Source organism: Calidris pugnax, unplaced genomic scaffold, assembly GCF_001431845.1.
Source record: "Calidris pugnax isolate Ruff unplaced genomic scaffold, ASM143184v1 scaffold58, whole genome shotgun sequence".
In the NCBI taxonomy this organism is placed as follows: domain Eukaryota; kingdom Metazoa; phylum Chordata; class Aves; order Charadriiformes; family Scolopacidae; genus Calidris; species Calidris pugnax.
In genome coordinates, this window is record NW_015090868.1 from 1,811,823 (window position 1) to 1,827,641 (window position 15,819).

At 38.8% G+C, this 15,819-nt stretch overlaps 1 protein-coding gene across 6 annotated transcripts in view; it reads right to left on the reverse strand.

Moving 5' to 3' along the window:
• Positions 1-15,819, reverse strand: part of CLOCK (clock circadian regulator) — a 61,475-nt gene that overhangs the window by 45,418 nt on the left and 238 nt on the right. For 3 of the 6 annotated variants that reach the window (XM_014945569.1, XM_014945564.1, XM_014945567.1), the window contains exons 2-3: positions 5,431-5,532; positions 1,984-2,070 (exon numbers count right to left, since the gene is read on the reverse strand). The gene's annotated coding sequence lies outside the window, so the exon portion shown is untranslated. Of the gene's footprint in view, positions 1-1,983; positions 2,071-5,430; positions 5,533-14,935; positions 15,028-15,819 lie in introns of those variants that run through there. The other 3 variants (XM_014945565.1, XM_014945566.1, XM_014945568.1) reach the window with 3 other exon arrangements.

Genomic DNA, 15,819 nt, shown 5'->3' on the forward strand with positions numbered 1-15,819 from the left:
GAACTCTTACAAGTATTACTTCAAGATAAAATGGTTTAACATTGGCAACTAATATTACTTAAGTTTTCAAAACCTTAACAACTGCCATCTACAACCTCAAACTGAGGAATTCAGTCAAGGGGGGGGTAAAAAAGAAATCTGTCTTGTAATAACTGTAATTATTACAGTTGTAATCTGAATCTGTCAGACGGTAATAACTGTAAACACCTGTGAAGACCATCCATTTTCCTTTTTTTGTCTTGCTCCAACTTAAAGACTGTGATAAAACACCGGCCTTGATTTATTTTTTTTTCCAATGCAGATGAGTAGCTCAAGCAAAACACTTGGGGTGAGAAGTATAATTTTTATATAGAATTCTGAAATTTGTATGAAATGAGAGAAATCAGAAGACTCCCATTTTATCGATTTAAGAATATAAGCAGGGAAGAAGAAAACAGACTAAACGATCAAAATTTCAAAAGGCAGTTGTGATTTAGTCGTTTGATTCACTGTCACTTGCGGTATTTGTCTGTTTCCTTGACAGTTTCTATTAATGAAAGTTGCAAAAAAACAACAATGGCACTTTAAAAGTTGTAAACGTTAGCACTGAAACTTAGAACTGGATTTGTAGAACAGATACATCTCACAAACGTTCATTGCCCTCATCTACTGACCTATAACCAAAGGGAACAATTTTGGCTACATCTCCATTAGCAAGCAATGTGGAACAGTAGAAGTGGAGCAGTAGATCAAAGCAGCTGGTGCTGGCACTCCTGTGCTAGATGTTCAAGAGGGTTTATTTTGGATTAGATATCATCTGGTCTCCAGAAGCAAATATCACCAGCACACAGGCCATTAAAGTTTTCCCAGGATTTAATAATTGATTCAGCACTTTGCACCTGCAGCAGAACCTAACAAGCCATTTTCCTGGGAAAGGAATGTTTTTCAGACACACTGAGTAAGTATGTGGTAAAGGGAGATAATTGAAGATTTTCTCCAAAATAGTATTAATGATCCAAATCAAAATGGCAATGCATACACTAGCATTATGTCCTATTTTTCCAAACCAGACTAACCAAAGCAGGCATCATCTCACAAAGCAAAACACATGATGGCACTGAAGGACCATACCATGGCAATCTGCTGGCAACCACAAAAAGAATTTATTTCCTCTATTCCAAAATTCAGCAGAAGACACAAAATTGGATATTCCTGTCACTTTGGCTGCATTCTCTTTGTTTCTTCACTCCAACTTTTTGCTTTAAATATTTTACTTCTTGTTTCCCCCTTATTTCTTTCAGATTTTTATCTCATTTATTCAGTTCCCCCTACTACCCGTGCTATTAAATACAGCAAGAGAAAACCAAATATTCTGGCAACTCTGAACTGTCAGATAAAGCTGTCACTGCTGGCTTTTATCTGGAAATTCAGATTGTGTTTACATGAAACAGGCATGTAAACACTATCACCACGATTTAACTTGCTCTAACTCAAACAGAATTCAGAAGGGCCAAAAATGAACATGTGTTTGCTTCAATCATTCAAATTGACCTCTAAATCCAATGCTAAGTAACCACGTGAATTGAGAAAAATCAGATTAATGACACAGGAATATTAGTCTACTGTAAAACTGAAATTAGCCTGGTTCTAAACAACATCTCAGAACAGCCACAGAATCACCATGACAGAAATGCCGAGAGAAACTAATCAAGCAAGTTATGTTATGGAAGAATTTCATTACAAAAACATTAGATAAAAATATATTTGGCATATACACAGCTTTCTACCTTAGGAGTAAAGCCAGGAATATATTGCTTAATCTTTGCCTTTTTTTTTTTTTTATTTCTTTCTGAGCTATGTCATTTGTTTATATAATAATTTAATCTTCTAGATTTTAGGTTAAATGCCAGAGTTCCTCTTAGCAGTGTAAATTATAAACAGGACTCTGTCACACACAATTAACTCATTAGTTGCTTGGAATAATCAAAATATTCAGAGACTCACCTAATTTCACTGACATTTAATTACAGCATCCAAGTAATTTTCCAGAAGGTTTTTGCAAATGAAAGAATGGGCTTCACTCTGCATTTGCTAAAATTTAGATGAAAAGAAAATTAGATCTCTTTAAAGAAATTCCTAAAGAAAATTGTCTTTTCAAAAAAAAAAAAAAAAGATAAACAAACCACAAAACAACACTATATAAACTTTCACATGTACATAAATTGAAAGTTTTAAGTATAATGACAGTCCCTTTAATTTCAGAAGCTTCCTTCTGTGTGGACCTGGGCTTCAAAGTAAAAGCCAGAGTTTCTGCTTTTAATTCTGATAATTTTGGTTTCATAAGAAAAATCAGTTAATAGCAATTTTTATCAACATTAAAAATAACTTATTCCACTGTTTTTTTTTAAACCCTATTAAGCAATTACAGAATTGTAATATAAATTCAATAGTACATTTCTAATCCATAAAACTCTAAGAAGCAATATGTCAGTCCATTTACTCCCATACTAAACCCAAATTCCATCTTCCTGTAATTCATGAACACCAGATGCTCTTGGGTCACTTCAACACAAAAATCCCAAAATATTTGAAGAGGCAGTTCAGCAAAATGGAGGAGTGGAAATGTTAAGATCATCCTCTACACCATAAACTCTAGTTTCAGCAGAAGAAAGTGGAACTAGAAGTTTCCAGCCTTTCTTGTAAGTCTGCCTTTATTTGCTTCATAATTTGAAGCTTTCAACAGCCAGGGTGGTGGTTTCTCCCACACAGCACCTCTCCCTGCTCTCTGCCTGGCCCAGGGCACACCTTGGCTTTGGTCAGCTTTATTCATTAATTTAAATTGACTCCTCTGATCCAAATGTAAAACCTAGGAAAATCTCTTAGCTTGCTCAGAAACAATCTCTTTTTTCCCCTTAAATCTCAGTTAGGAACCGAGAGACCATTTTCAGATCATTAGCCCTCTACACACTATTAAACACATTTTGATTTAACAAGATGCAATTTTTCTTCGCTGTGACACGCTGAGCAGCCCCAATAATTATGACCAAGATAATGAACCACCCTCAATACCACATTTCCCATTTCTTGTGGATGGGCTCCGATTGTGCTGCTGCTGCTCCTTATTCATTGCCCTTTTATAGCAGATGTATAAGAACAAACCAGAATAAGACAGCAGTTTGATTTCACTGATCTCCTGAATAAATGTGGTTTTGCACACGTAGTGACACGGGCACATTTCCAGAGAAGCACAAAGGCACTTCTGCCAGCACTCTCACCCGTACAACAGTCAGTGAGAAAGAGTACAACTTCCAACTCTATTTCTACAAATCAGTGTCAAAAGTATTTTCTCTCTAATTAGTTATTTGCTTTTCACGCTTCTGTGAAAAACAATAAGAAAAAAGATGGTTTTTTTATAAGTAAATACAAAAGTTCCGTAACTTAACAGTTTTAAACTGAGGATTTTCAGCACAAATTAAAAAGAAAAAGCTCTGAAAAAGAAACATAAGTAAAAGGACTACTGAAAATAGGAAGATGAAGGAAAACAGCCCAAGGAGAGACAAGCAGAAAATAAAGCTGAAGTACACCCTGGAAAACAAAAATTCTTAATAAAACAAAGCAGGTCTTTGTTGTCTACAAAGGTGACTTGAAAAGCAACACCAAAGATGCACAACATCCATAACTTTTCAGGATGCTCAGAAAGAAGTTTTTCATAATTTTAACCAAATACAGTACACATTGTTCAAAACAATCTGTTTTATTATGGGCTGTTCTGAACACAAGAACAGCAATAAAGAAGAACAATCAAAGATTATAGAAAAGTTGAATCAAAAGTGCACAAATGTTATGGAAATATACTACTGGAGTGGCATTGGACTGATAGAATCAAGAGTAGATGGGGGATGTGGTTACGGAAAAGTACAAGGAGTGCAGAAGAAAGTCTCCTTATTCAGTGTTTGTACTTGACATTACAATGGAGTGGAGGAGATTAGGCCTGTTTACTTCTCACAGCCCAGCTCCAACACGCTCAGTAGCTCTGGCTGGTTCTGACAAAGGATTTGGAATATCTACCTCACCTGATTTGGACAGACGAAATGGATTTAGGCAAATCATTGAACTGCTACAAATTGTATTTTCAGAAATCTATCATGCTCCCTAATGCAAGAGCTTGGGATGGCACAAAAAAAAAAAAAAAAGGGAAAAAAGAAAAAGCACCTGATAGCACAGCATAAGACTTTAAGTTTTTCCTAAAGCCTTGAGTACCTGCTCTCACATATGCAGGTGCTTTATCTTTCCAGTGCTAAGATTCTCACTGCATTCTGAATCAAGAAAACAGTACGTTCCTCCCCCTCATCTCATTCTCAGACACAGGCAGACTTACTGCTCAATGATTTAAGGCTTGCTAAATTATAAGCAACTAAAACCGGCCTTAGAAGAGAAAGTGTCAAGCATCATTAACTACAAGTACTGCTACCTGTAACTCCATTCACTTTCCTTCACGCACGACCAAACATCCCCAATGCATGGTAAGCCATTAGGAATATAGGAAATGTTTCTGCCAGCAAGACAAAAATCATTCAGTTTCAGCAAGATGGGCACAATATCTGATCTATCTTAATAGATCAGTTTCTTGGATCCAAGACCACGGAACATCTGAAAAAGTTTAATAATAATATCTACTTAAAATGAAAAAGCATGTAAACACATAGGGCCACAGAGAGCCAGTGATCCTCACGATACATTGAATCAAAACCCCTTTGTCACTCCTAAAATGAACCTTAAACTACACTGTCTATTGTGCGTTTCTCTTTATGTGACTGTGGATGTACAAAGCAATCTGTAACCTTACTGCAAGATAAGACAAATCTTGCAAAGATGGAAATCTGCACTTCCTGGCCCATCTTCAGCTGGACAGTACATACTGTCCAATCAAGGAATCGGGGAGATGCCACCCTTTCACAAATAAAACCATGTGCGGCCAGAGATGTTACTACTCGAACCTATTCAGATGCATTATTTTGCTTTCTGTATCTTACATTACTAGGATATTAATCTCATCTCCACTTTAACAAGAGCATCTGAAAAAAAAAAACAAACAAAACAACTACCAAAACCAAACTCCCAAAAAATCAACAACACATCCCTGGGAGAGATATTAAATTCAGTCTCCAGAAACCACAGGGCCACATTAGGACACACATTAGGACTGGTTTTTTTTTTTTCCTTCTAGTTTCCAAGGCAGCTCAGGTACAGTTAGTTCAATTGTTTCATTCCGTGTTCCAGTGTACAGGATGAAAGCTTATTAAAAGCTTATTTGAAGTTTATTCTTGCCCCTACACAACATTAATTTCAATTTCAAATTGAAGTGGAATTTCTACCTTGCCTGATGTTGAAAACGAGATGCTTCATTTAAAGCATTACTGTTCTAGTAGCAATAAAAATCTACATACTTACTTAAATTACCTAGAAATGCATTGTGCCTTGTAGAGTGGGTGGATAGCATTAGTAGTCCAAATGTGATGTCATCTGAGTAAAAGTCTTCTTTGGCACAGTCTTCTGAAAAACAACAACAACAAAAAACCCCACAGTTCCATAACGATTAATTCATTCAAAACAACTTTTAGACGCGAGCCCGGGATTGCTGCTCTGTTCAACATAATGAGGTAAATACACATGAAGGAGAAGGTCAAGATCGCCCAGCGCCTTTTACGTAGCTCTGGCACTGCCTGAAATCCAAATCCACGAGACAAATGCAACAGCCTAATGGTAACGTGAAAGTTACAGTTCTGACTCTGTCTACAAAACAGCAATATTACCATTATTATGATTCCTTTGGGGTATATTATGACACTGCAGAACGTCAACAATACACCAAGCAAATTTCTGGGAAGAAAATACATCAATACAACGTTAGCCTTGTGTGGTTCAGACAGGACGTGTGATCGACCCCAGAACACGGTTTAGAACATGGCACACAACAGCATAAGAAAAACTCAAAACACCTTCCCCTCACTAATGAAAAACTAATTTCAGTAAGCTGTGCTGAGCAGAAGCTAACTATGCAATAGATATTTCTATACATAAACGCTGTACTTATTCCGCAAAGAAATAGCTCCCAGTCTACTACACATCATAAATTCTGTATTCCTACCTGTGTTTTAAATACGTGTGCACTGATTTGGTAAAATAATCTCACTGCTGACAACCCTGCTGGGAAAGCTACCACTAGTTATCACTATTGATGCTTTCTACTCCACACTCCCACGTGGCAAAGCATGTCCTTTAAGGTATACATAGAACTATTTCCTTCCACCATATGCAAGGATAGGCAGGTTTCCTTTGACATAACAACAAGAAAAGGAATGTCAACCCCCCTGTCCTTTACCACCATGTCCCCCAGTACATACAATAAAGAAAGAAGCAGGTAGGGGGCAAGGATGCCAATGTTTGAAGAAGGTCTAATGGACAAGTCTAATGGGATAAGCAAGGTAGATTGTTATCATTTACTCATCTACTTTTCTATGCAGTAAAATGAAAGATTCTGTCAGAAATCAATATTTTGAATCAAATACCAGTATAGATAAGAAATGGCAAACTATACTCTATGGGGCAGCAAAAGTGTCAAGGTACCACTATAAAAAACAATCTATACAGAAGTTTATGAGACACTATTTTTCATTTATGCTAGCAATACAAAGACTAACATAACTCAATATAAACCAACCATAAATTTTATTGTCCATATAAAGGTAGCACCAGTTTATCTAAACTAATTTTGAAAAGCAATTTCAGCTATTTTAACGGAAAAAAGGTTTGTGATTCTTTTGACTTTGATAAAGCAGTACTGCCCCAATTGCCTTTGATGTTAGAGGCTTCTACAGCCTCACCTCAATGGCACTGAAACTCATAAAAATTCCTCCAGCTTAAACAAAAACTGTCAAAGGAGATAGTGACAGAACACCACAAATGCCTGAGATTGACTTTTCAGGCACAGTTGCTTGTTGTTTCACCACTCGCTTTAAAAGCAAGTTGACAGCTAATTTTCTTAAGGGTTAAAAAAAAAGTATCTTAGTACTAGAATTTGTGTCCTGACTTCCCTGTCAAACCAATCAAATCAGCACATTCTCAAATCCTTTTCCTTTTTTTTTCCAATAAAAGCTAAATCCATCAACATAATTCATCAGTTTCTACATATCTTTTCCCTGCCCCATTTCCTAACAGCTAATTACTCTTCATCTTGATTCAGACCACTCTTCTGATTTTATTTTGCTTTCCAGATCCTGCAAAAACCCCACATTTTCCCTCTTTTCCTTCAAATCCCTGTAATATTTGGACTTGCTTTACGCTGTCTTTTGCTTCTATATTCTCATCTTCCTCTTTGCTGATCTGCCTTATCCTGTTCTTAGAAAAGACAACTTGTTTAATTCACTAACTATGACTCACTTATTCATTTGAATCCTTGTCCCCATTTCTGAGGTCATTCTCCTCATTTTCTATGTCAGTGCAATTAAGATCACAAGCCCTTCAAGGCTGGAACTGTATCTTACTATCTATGAAACATCATGCAAAGCTTTAGTGCAGTACAAAATGTTTAACTAATGCTTCTGAGCTGGGAGAAAAAAAAAAAACAATTTGAAAAAACCAGACCCTGAAGTACAGTATTTTAACAAAAAAAGCCCAAACATTTTCAGAAAACAGATTTTAAGCAAAACTGCTGAGATGTTAAGAGTTATCACTGGAACTACTATACTAGTTTCATCCTCAACCACACAACTGCTAGTAGTAGCTTGATTACACAAAATGAATGTTGCTGCTGTGGATGGCAAGAAAAACTTTATTAAATCACATTACTACATTAAAAGTGACAGCAAGAAATGTGTGCGTGTGGGGGAGAATCTGCATTCCTATTCTGACAGTTCTGGGAAGCTGTGATTCATGCTGCTACTTGCTTTTCTACTCACAGTCAGGAAAAAAAATCCATTTTCCTTTAGAATATTTGTTGTTACTACGAAAACTACTTTAAAATAATCCCAGGTCAAAGTCACCTAACTATTATGATATTTTAAAACTGAAGTATTTTAACACTTGAAATTAATGAATTAAAATTTGTGAATACTATAAAGTTTGTGACGATTATATTGGTTCCTGAAGGCTTGAAGAGTATATTTGACACTATTGAGCAGGGAATTCTCTAGACATGAAAGTAGCAAGCTAATAGAATTTTATTCTCTTTCACTATTACTAAGTCTACCAGAAGTTTCTCTAAACCTGTGAGTAGGATGGACTACTATTCTCCACTGAGACTTGATAAAATCTTACAAGATTAACATAATGAGGTAAATTTCAGTCTGCTGTTTATCATGATTCATAGGTAACACAAATATAGGCAAGGCAGGAAAGAACCAGAAATGTCATTCTAGACAGAAGTCCAGCTCCTCCTGCTTTTCAACTAAAAACTCCATGATACAAGACAGAGGAGTGGACCTAAAGGAAATCCCATTTGAGAGGTATTATCTTTTTTTCCTATACTCGAGCAAAATCTTATTCTTTGGCTATTAATGGACATATTCCATATAATAACTGGTACAAACAGAAATCTTTAGCTGGCACCCCATCAGTTTTATCTCTCCACTATTAAAAGTACTTATTCACTATGGCCTTTAAATGGAAAAGTCCTATTTCTTAAGCTCAAGTTACACTTTCTTTTCCTCTTTACCACTGAAAGCAAAGTCTAAGTCCAAGGCTTTTCAAAGAAATACACCAAAACCATTTTTTTGCCCCTGAAACAATGGGAAAATATGAATTTAATCACAGCTTAAAGCTATTCTGGTAATTCCAGAAGAATCTACTTTAAATACTAAACCAAACCCTGCAGTCAGTGAAACATATATATCATCTAATTCTGATCAGGACAATAACTCCCTGGTTAAGGGTCAAAAAAAAGTTAGCAGCTTATCATTAAGCAAGTTCTTCAGTGTAAAGCACCATTCTGAGAGCTCTCCTCTCCCCACCACGAGGAGACAGCTTCCCCTCGCATCCTCCCTCTGATCCATTCCTCCCACCAGATCCTCAGTTCCCATCCCCTTCCCAAACAGCCCGATGTCCTTGCTGTCTCCTCAAGCCCCCTTGGCACACAGAACCAGCTCTGGTTCCTCCACCCAACGCAGACCCAGCACCTGCTGAAAAAGCAGGTCAGAGCCAAACCCGCACTGCATTATCTCTGTCTCAGGAGAGGGCAGCGACCCCGGTTTGCCTGTTTTCCCAAACCCTGGAGGAACACCATGGTCTTTGAGATTTCTCTCTCTCCTACAAACATGGTTGCAATTGGTCAATCGTTTCAAAAGCTCTTGGTGAATATGTAAGCAAAGAATAAGTGAAAACCAGGAAAAAGCATAAATCACATTTCCTTAGGAAACCGAGCTTAAAAAAAGGCAACTCCCTACAGCTTTTAATAGAGAAAAAAAAATGGTTGTTTACTGAGCCAAGGGAAATAAGCAGATTTGGCAAAACATCTCCCAACTTCTCTGGCTTTTCACAACTTCACATGTACCTTTAGGGGTCTGAGGACTGGGAAAGTTACTCCATGTAACAAGGCAGTTTTTTCCCTAATATATCTTGAAGCTTTTGGATGATTCATGAAAACTCAGATAATCCAAATCTTTGGCACTTCTCTGACAAGATCCATCTGAAAAATGATGAACCACTACCTCACCACGCCAGCAGGAGCTTACCCTCTCCGAATTCACAACAACCACCTTGCCAGCAGCCAGCAAACCAAAGGAATATTATTCCGTCAGGGTGCATGTCAGTAACAGCCACAACTAAAAAGGCAAAAACAGTCCCCGACACTACATTAAACATGCAATGAAATAGCCACCAAACACATCAAATACTCTTAAATGCCAGAAACTAATATTTACTATGTCATTAAAACCTTTAGTCAAATGTAAAAGCAGTGACTTACATTTTATTTACAATAGCATTCTCAGAATTGGAAATATGAAATTAGCTATATTAATACAATTTATATTGAAGTATCCTTTTTTATTAGGCAGCTTAGTATCTCATACTCTCATTCTCAAAGATCATAATTCAATATGTGGAAATCTGTATTTCCTCAAGATTTCTAATGAACGTGTTAGGAAATTCACACATTATCTTTCCTCCCTCCTACAACAGAGGTCTGCCTCCTCTGTGTTCACAAATACTTGCCTTGATGGTGTGTAAAAGAAAGTGCTGGAATTTTCTGGGTATCTACCAGTTCAGCAGATAGCGAGATGCTTATGGGATCTGAGATCAACGTTCTGCAAGCAATTGAGATATACTCACAAACTTGTGAAGCTACAAGCTAGAAACTCTTGTAGATGATGTTGTTAGCAGTACTATACCCTACGATGAAGTACTTCAAATTCAGATATCATGCACCTGGGAATGATCAGCCCATTCCCAGGTGCTCCTGATCTTCTAAGTGTCCCACAGCAACACCACAACCCTGTCATGAGCTAGTAATTAAGCTCTGATGCCTGCTCCGGCTGTAAGAGGCAATACTACCCCAAACTATAGTCTTCACTAAAAGATTATTAGCGAGGCACAAGAAGGGGATTTCATACAACAGGATCCAAAATTCCAAAGTACCAAAGCCAAAGACAGTTGCATCACTCAGCAAAACTTCTGAAAAAAGTTAGTAGAGACGCGAACCATAAAGATAACCAGTGAACACAGCACCATGCCTTCACCTTCCCCTGGTTCTGAAGGCATCCCTGTCCTTGACGTACATAGCTATGCTTCTCCCAACAAAACAGAAGAAATATATTCTTTTAACACACCAGCAGGAGGAAAAAAGATGTGCTCTCATTTTGCCCAGCAGCAGGGGGTTACAGCACAGTAACCTGCAACAGAGAAGCCAGAAAGCCAATCTCCATCCTGTCAGAAGGGGTTCAAACCCTAATCTCTCAGCAGGCTCCAGGCTGCACTGGGAAGATGGATCAACTCAGAACTTCTCATTGCAGTGGCAATCTTCAGAACATGGAAGAAAAATTAAAAATAAAAAGCTTTGCTGGACACAGCAGAACCAGCAGTCTGCTGGTTCAGAACCAGTGCATGCCTTTCTAGGGAGAAGGGCACCCAAATGACAGAGACGAGTCCTGGTTTCCAGTTCCTAATGGTATTTAAAATTTTAAATGGAAGCAAATAAAAAAATTTGGAACACAGACATTCCCCTGCTTTTTCTCCAAGAAAATAAGCGGCCTAGTATCTCTTTTTGGCCCAATTAGACTTTAATCATCTTATACACACACAAAAGTGGTTTTTTAGGGCTTGGGGTTTTGCTGGCTGCTTGTTTGTTTGCTTTTTAAGGAGACATCAACAAAACCTCTTCCTCCTCCTCCTCTTTGTGTTTCCGAACAAAAGGGAGAGTCACCACAGGGTTTTGGTCTGAGTCCAATCCCATAGGTGTGCCTGAGGTGTGGTTTGAACATGCCTTTGGACAAGTGAATGCCTAATTTACAGATTGCCCAATTTATGAATAGTAAACAGATTTAGATGCCAAGATGCTCAGTTGTGACAAGATTATGGAAGATCAGGGTGAGAACACAATTTCAAGGTGTTTGGAAACTTTACTAGTGAAAACCTAGAGGCCTGTAAATTTCAGCCAACACATGGCTACAATTTTATTTGGTGCTAGACACCCAAAATCCATCTAAATCACGGTTTTGATCTTCCATATTATTTTATGGATCTGGTCATATACCAAAATAACATACATCAAAAGCCTTTTCAGAGATACCTGCAAATATCTTTTTAATGGAACTCTAAAAGGATCTCTATAGAAGAGCAAAGCCAAATATATTTATTTTTAAAATCCACTTTAAATGGATCTGTCTTACTCCAGGAACTGTCGTCTTCTATTTTAACATAAGCATAATATTTTAGCACCATTTATCTCGTGGTACCAGTCTGTCATTATGGGCAAAGTAGCTTGAGTGTTGAAGCTAATTCTTTCTCAAGTACTCCGAGATCATTAAACACATAGTTATAAGAACAAAGCATTTAAGTAGCCTAATTTGGCTACACTTTTATAACGAAGATGAGGAATGCCCATAGTATCCGCTAAGCTACTAAGATTCACTTTCTAAATAGAAGTTTTTATCAGTCTTGAATCTCATGGGTATATCTAATTTTTGAGGATCTATATTTAATAAAATATTAATATTACTAATGATAATTTTATAATATACTCAGCATTGCCCCTCAGAACATCAGTGCAGAATAAGAAAAGTAATTCAGTGATTTTAATGACAAAATGTAACAGTTGGAAAGAGTCCAAAGTGCGCAACACTGAGCTACTGAAAGATTCTGAGAAACCTTGTTGCTTCCACATAATATTAAATATATGACAACCGCAGAGCACTGCAACTTTTTACATATATTATTACATATTCTGAAAGCAGCTATAATTAAGAATTTATATTATACACAAAAAGTATGGCAAGAGAATATTAAGGCTATAAAATTAAACACTCAGGCATGAAGTATGCCAAAATTAAAGTGGCTTTTGCATTACAAAGGAATTCTGTGGCAGCAGTAGGGGTTGAGAATTCAATCCTTGAGGGCAGCACACAGTTGCATTAACCATGAGTCTCCTTCCTCTTCCGTGATTTTGCATTTCACATCTTTCACTCCCGCAACAAACCAGCAGGGGAATGTCCGACAGTTTCAAATCATTACAGGCCACCACCATTAACTGAGTTAATAAAATAACCAGCTGCAATAGTAAGCTGTTTTCCCCGGGTGGGCCACCCACAGCAGTGAATGAGGTGCCTTCCCAATGGAGATGGCCAAGTTTGCTTGTGCCAGAGTTACGTGGAGACACAGGAATCTTTCCTTTCAGACCCTGCTAAGCTGAAGCTGTGCTCCCTACACCTTCTATTCTGAAAGACCACTAAATTCAAAACAATGAAACCAACACCACTACTCATAATTCAGAATTAGTAGAAGGTGAGAGAGGCAGTGGAATGGTTTGGCCACACATCTGTGAGACTACAGACAGAGGTTTTTTTTCCCTTGCAGAGACTAAGCTACCTTAAAGCAGCTACTGCTTCCCCAGCAGCCTGGCGACTCTCTCCTCTTCTCGTGCCACCCCTTCACTGGTGCCAGCAGAGCTTTCTACCGGGTGAACCAGCTCAATTAACATAGAAAGGTTAAAAATACATTGCAAAATAAATAAATAGAAGGCAAGAATGGCAGGAACAGCTACTAATGTCTTTGCTACGCAACTATCTGCTAATACCATCTATCCTCAGAAACATTGCTAGATCTGCTTTAACATCTGGCCTTTATAATTTCCAGCGTTCGTGTGGAAATGAGTACTTTAAAAAGGCTAGAACCCCTAAAATGCACTTTCCTTTCCTTCAAATATCTACCAAAGTCTTCTCCTCAAGAAAAACAAACTCATTACAATGTGATGAGAAGGAAGGCACCTTAGCTGTAATTCCACTACTTCCTAATTATATTGAGTGTTTTGTATTAAAAACTGTATTAGAGTACTAATTTTCTATTCTAAGAGGAGAACTATCTATATTCTTCAATCTACAAAATTAGGCTGAAGCTGTGAGGCTTCAGACAGCAAATTATACATCTCTCCTGAAGGGGTGCATAGCTGAAAAAGGAGCTGTTTTCAAATGATGAAATTTCCTATAGGAGAAAATTGCCTTTTTCATTCACAACTATTTTCAACAAAAAGTCTACTATTTTTATTAAAAAAAAAAAACCACACAACTTTTCAAGTTGATAAAAACATTTCGTATAAAGAACATGTTAGAAGCATGGGGGCCAATATCTCTACTACTAGTTTAGATCTTCAACTTTTTGCACAAATTTAGAATAGGGCCAAAAAAACCAGCAAAAGCCCAAAGCTCTCAAAAGCAGCAATTTCCTTGAATCTTCATGGATGGATTGGTCTTGCCATGTTTTCGGTAAAATTCCATACTAACAAGATAATTAACCAACACTACAAAATAAATTTGAAGTAATTACCACTCGGTTTTTAAACTGCCAAGTACAAAAAGTGTTAAATTAGCTACAACTGAGAGTTTATTGGGTCCTTAGAGCATTAATAGAGAAAACATTCTCTGCTTTCCTCACATCCTTTTATCTGACCTATACGTGTTAAACTTTTCTATGTAGGAACACAAAGCGGAAGAAATAAAAAACAAAAGGCATGGCTGAACAACACCTTCAACTATTAAATATCAACTCAGGAGTTGCGTTTTTTTTTTTCCTGTTTGGACTGTTTGTTACGAAGAGGTAACTCTTGCCTTGCCAGCAAAATTGTCAGACCTTAAAAATGCTAGCACCCACATTCAACCAAAAATCTCTAACCCAAACACGGAATGCTTGGCAGTCTGAAAGCAGCGTCTGTAACACTTTGGAGAAAGTTATCAATGTTTTATTAATAAAAATAACTGCAGAGTTATTTGTCCTGACAAGTTGAATTCCTCTATTATAACAGTCAAATACTGTCTACCCGCAGGTATTCATAGACAAAAATCAATTTTATTCCTGTGAGATTGAACAGTGTGAAACAACAGCAACTGCTCGCGCTGAACATTGCCAGGACTACCACAGTTGAGGTGTATTTTTCTCAAGTCCTTCTCCCACTAGAGTATTTGCTTAAAACAATCCTCTTGCCTTCTGGCACACCTGTCACCCAGAGAAATGCGCTAAGTTAAATATAACCACATTTGAAAAAAAAAAAAAAAAAAAAAAAGGTAGTTAATTTTAACCTGGCTCATTTCCCCAACCCAGTTAGGGGCCAGGGTTCCAAGAAGCGTTGTGCTGAGGGGGGCAGCCAGGAGGTGAGGGGCTGGGAGCAAGGAAGGCACAGACAGGCCCGTTGAAGTCAACGCTGCCACCAAAAGCCCCGCTTGTCAAACTATGTCATCAAAAAAAAGATACTTACTTGGAAGGATTTAGAGGATCAGGATCTATGATCAGCCACTCCGCCTCTACATGCCGCTTCATATCCCAGCTAGGGCTATACCTGACTTCCCCCGTGCCTCTTAGTAGGTCAACTTTTAACACGCACACGAAAACAACAGCCTTATAAAAATCTCCCTGCAAATACCTTCGATTAGTTTACAAACACTCCTCTTCGTGGAAAAAAAATAAAATAAAATCAAAAATAAAAATAACATTCCGAATTCACATCCAGGCCCTCAAGCAGCAGGAATTTGAAACCACAAATCCAAATCTACCTTAACACAAAACCGAGGTACCGGTGGGTCCCAGTCCCTTGCTGGTCGCGTGTCACAGGGGCAGGGGGTGCTGAGGGGCAGCTGAGGGGATGCACCCATTTTAGGGATGCGCCTCAGCCGGGAGAGGCCACCGAGAAGCCCTCACGTCTGAGGGCACCAACACGTTGCAGCCGCCACAGTAAAGTTACCGGAGGTGAAATAAACCAGCCCGTTCTCAGCCCCGCGGCTCCAGCCCCGCCGCCGGGCCCCCTCCGACACCCCGGAGCCCCCAGGCCCCGCAGCACCGTCCCGCCACGGAGAGACCCCGTGGGCCCCGCCACGGCCGGGCACCCACCTCCGTGTAACACACACACACCTACACACACTCACACACACCCTGGCCCGGCTCACCGCGCTCCGGCTGGGCACGGTTCGGTTCGGTGGGGGATGCCGGGGAGCCCCGCGGCCGCCCTGCCTGCGCGCAGCCCGGGCGGCGGGGAGGGGGGAGAAGAAGGATGGTGGTGGCGGTGGTGGCGGGAGCGGCCCGGTCGGGCGGCGGGCCAGGCGGGCAGGGCTCCAAACGTGCCCGGGAGTTGTGACAGGAGCAAAG